We start from the raw sequence: 4224 nt of genomic DNA, 5'->3' as shown, positions 1-4224 counted from the left end.
AACAATATCATGGATTTTTATTTATTTATTTTGGTGATCTCTGAGAATATTCAGTTACTTTTCTGTATTTGGTAATACGCTGGTGCGTTTGTTGCGTTTTACCATATTTGAGGTTTTTTTTCTTTTGCTAGTATATAGTGTGGAGTTTTGCTTAATGTCATATATAAATACACCAGGTGAGGACCCTAGGGAAGATGTGCCGGGCGTATGGTCCACTCAAATTGAGAGGGAATAACTGCATGGAATGACAATTCACATAATTTACACTCAAAATTTTTTTTTTTCATACCAGATTTATAGTATAGTATTACTGCATAAGCTTTTCCATATTGGCTTAGGTATTAGTCCGAGGCTAGCCATGACTGAAGCGTAGACGAAATCTTATTATTCTAGCCGAGGACCAATAAATCAGCCAATACGAAAAAACCTTAAGCTAATATACCTATATTGACTAATTAGTCCAATACACTGGGCCAATATTCACTTTAACCAGTCCAGTATGAACACAAGACAATTTAAATTTGCAAAACACTGAATTGCAAATCTTGCGCCACTTTTTCTTCAACCTACCATGTTATGTGAGTAATCATTGGATGCAGATTTGCATGGGATTTAATAAAATGCATTTTGTTTTACAATACTTACTAAAATAAACTTGTAGTTACAATTTAAAATTCATGGGATTTTTTTATCCCATGAGATTTTTTTTCTCCCATGGGACTTTTTTTCTCCCATGGGATTTTAATTTCTCCCATGGGATTTTTTTTTCTCCCATGGGATATCTTGTGTTAAAATACAATGATAGTCATAGAGAGTGTATGCCTTACATATTCACTTAGTGCATTTTTCTTCTGTGCAGTATGAATAAAAAAGCTGAATGACTAAAAGAGAGAGGTTTTTTGTATAGTTTTGGGATGTTTTTGAAGTTTTTAATCTTTTATAGCTTTGAAATGAAATCACTTTGAAAATTCACTTATCAACCACAAATGTAAAACAACGATATAGAAAAAAATATTCAAAGACACTCTGACTATAAATATGCTGTTTAAGAATATAAACTTAGAATGCTGTATGAGCAGTACTTTTATCTTAGTATTTAAATAAATTATAAAAATTCGAATGGAAGTCTAAATTCAGGTCCATAATCAGCTTTTTGGCACTTCTTTTTCTTCTTGGTCAGCTTCAACCCATGAAACATGCTTCATTTCTCGTCTCTGCAGAATAAAACAAGTAAAAATCTTTATGCAAACAAAATATATAAAATATTTTACAATACCATTTTATTTGTAATCAAAGTGATCTTATTTTTTCTTACTTGATATATGTTCATTTCTAATATCAACAGCTGAAATTACTTGCAATCAGACATCTAAAAGATAACATGAACAGACAAACAGACACACAGATAAAGTGCTTTCTATATAAGTTCGTGGCAGCACTTTTGATTTATTGTGCAAAGTATGAAGAACAGATGGATGGACACCAGCATGCCATAATATGTCCCGTCTCAAAAAGCAGGAGTACAAAAGTTCTGGAGAACAGTGTATATCTGATATGATAAGCTATCAAGTTTGCATATACTGAATTAGTCATTCACCATAAAGGCAAGCAGGTGGCTGGTCCCTGAAATGGTGAAAAACAATTCTGCATGATAATACATATGGTACCTTTCAATTTAGTTGAATTAATTTTCATTGCAAGCATCCTTAACGCAGTTATCTTGTAATGCACATAAGTAACATTCAATGTTAAGTCCAACATGCTGGGGGTTAGTTTAATCAAAATTAATTAAGAGATTGTGGAGAGAGCTGTTGTTGAACTTTCAAAAAATGTAACAAGTTTAGTGTAGTCTGAGTTGCTCATTTGCTTTTGTTACTTTGTGTGTATGATTTTAGTTACTTTATGTTCTTTGTTGTGTATGTCTGTTTTCCATGTCTGGTCTTTGTCTCTGAATTACATTCCTTTGATTGCCGCTATTACATTGGTTCCCTTGATTACCTTTGAAACACAGGTATGTTAGTGGTGCAAAAATAAGAGCTTAAAAAATAATGGTCAAGTTCAACTATAATTTTAGAATAGGACTTGACAAACTCTATTTGCAATTGAATATTCACACAATAAAGATATTTGTTTTTGGCTTAATCATATAACAAAAGCATCTGTATATAAAAGGAGATATCTCCTGATAGCAAGTAATAGTGATTTTTACTAGAACTTACAATCTAGCTAGAGCTTGTTTATCTTGCCTCAGACATAGTTGGTTTAATATTTAATTTTGCAAGTTCTTTATATGTCACTCACCTTTTACGAGTCATTACTAAGAATCCTTTCATGCATCCTCTAATCTCTCTTGAGCAACATAGAGCACCTTCAAAACAAAATTATACTTATTATGCATTATTTCAAAATTAGATAACTTTCAGATTCTGTATATAGACAGTAAAATGGAACTGAAACAGGGGCTGCACTGGCTTCCAAAATTCTGTTACCAATTTTTTTTAATCAATGTTCAGAAATAAGAGCAAAAAGTGGTGCCAAAAAATTTTTTTTAAAATATGACAGTACTAAGTCCACTGATGAAAGTCCATGAGAAGAAAAAATGAAATCAGTACAACTTATATGCCATATATTTACAATTTCCAAATTGTAACACAAGAAATCTTACACCCAAATTCCCACTAATGAAAACTTGCATCCAATCTTCAGTGTGTGATGGACAGGTTGAAAAACTAAACTAGTATTTTTTTGTATTTAAAATGCTAAAATCAAAACTCTGTACTACATTTGGGTCTAAAAGCACTGAATCTATTATGGTTTCAAATGGTCAAATATTGTTAATTTCAAATTTAAAGCCTTTCTGAATTGTTAAAACAGAAGATTAACAACATAAACATGTTACATTTGTACCCATAACTATCCATATCTACATTTTAACAAAAAAAAAAAACATTTGTACTGTACCTTATGTGAGACAGTACCAACCTCTATCTAGTTTGTCTTACTGCGTGCACAGATAAACTTATGGAACATATACAAAATGTATTATTCCAGCATTCAAAAATGGTCATTGCTTATACTGTTTTAGTCACATTTTTCACTCGATATTTATTCCATCAATTGTAGAAGAATTACCTTTGCAGTACATAAATAAAAATCATTGCTTAAAATATGCAAACTATAAAGTTTGACTCTGCCACATTTGCCCAAAAATGTAAGTACTTTTTTTATCAGGCTTTCTAAAAATCAGACAGCACGTCAAAAACCAACCCAATTTAATTGTATTTCTTGTTTAGAAACAGTTACTGATCACATAATCTTAGTTTTTTATTTGTTTGTTGCGCTAAATAGAGAAAAAGTATGTACAAAAATGTAGATTGTAAATGAAATTTACACAGAAGCATCGTTTGTTTGGTAGGTTTTCTTCACCGTGAATTACGTTTTATCCAACATGAATCACTTTTCCATTAGCAGTGTCTAAATTTTATGTTGACTGGTACTTAACATTTGATCTAAACGGAACCTTTCAGGGTTCTCCTAAGTGTTATTTGTACAAATTTGTTGTTGAATTTGCACCAAGTCTGCAAAAATATTTAACAAAACGGACTTATTACAAAAAAATGCCTTACTAGATGTAAACTAAGATAATCATCACATTCCTTGTTTGTTGAAACTGGGGGTTACTATGGTATAGAGATGTCAAATAGATAGTGTGCTTTGTGCACAATGAAAAGTGTCGAGGATGAATTTCATTTTGTATCGAGTTGTGATGCCAGTATGTCTAGCCTTATTATTTTATAAGCCCCTCCTCTCTCAAAATATAGTACATGCATATATTTCAAAATCACTGGAAATTTCAAGGTGATGCGTAATTTATGTAGGTTCCTTGTCCATGTATTTACAGTCTTAACTTAATTACTTTAATTATGATTATGTATTTGCATTTGTAACGTATATTAACTTCTGTTCAGGTGTTAGAATACTGGGATATGTACTGTTGTTTGTTGTAAAATTGTACTGGTGAGCATGATTGCCTTACTTAACTTATACAGATATTGATTTGAATTGATCTTTACAATGAATCTAAAAAATCAAAATCTGCAGTCAAAATGTATACGTAAAACTCAAATTTTCGTTTATTACGAGAAAATTACTACAGGTATTAACAGCTCGATATTCCGTTTTACTGTTAATTAAGTACAATATACAGGAAGTGGTCGGTTTAGC

General features: G+C 31.2%; 1 long non-coding RNA gene across 1 annotated transcript; it reads right to left on the bottom strand.

Annotated features, from left to right (window-relative positions):
- Positions 1–569: 569 nt before the first annotated feature.
- Positions 570–3138, bottom strand: LOC148615047 (uncharacterized). The gene is made up of 3 exons (XR_015923215.1): positions 2983–3138; positions 2302–2368; positions 570–1214 (listed from the first exon to the last, which is right to left on the bottom strand). It is a non-coding gene; the product is annotated as an uncharacterized LOC148615047 (long non-coding RNA).
- Positions 3139–4224: the final 1086 nt, after the last annotated feature.

The sequence above is a fragment of the Perna viridis genome, chromosome 6, assembly GCF_037379345.1.
Source record: "Perna viridis isolate PV_CMFRI_1.1 ecotype Kerala chromosome 6, ASM3737934v1, whole genome shotgun sequence".
NCBI lineage: Eukaryota > Metazoa > Mollusca > Bivalvia > Mytilida > Mytilidae > Perna > Perna viridis.
Note: the sequence above shows the minus strand (reverse complement) of the source record. Positions and strands in the feature narration are given on the sequence as shown.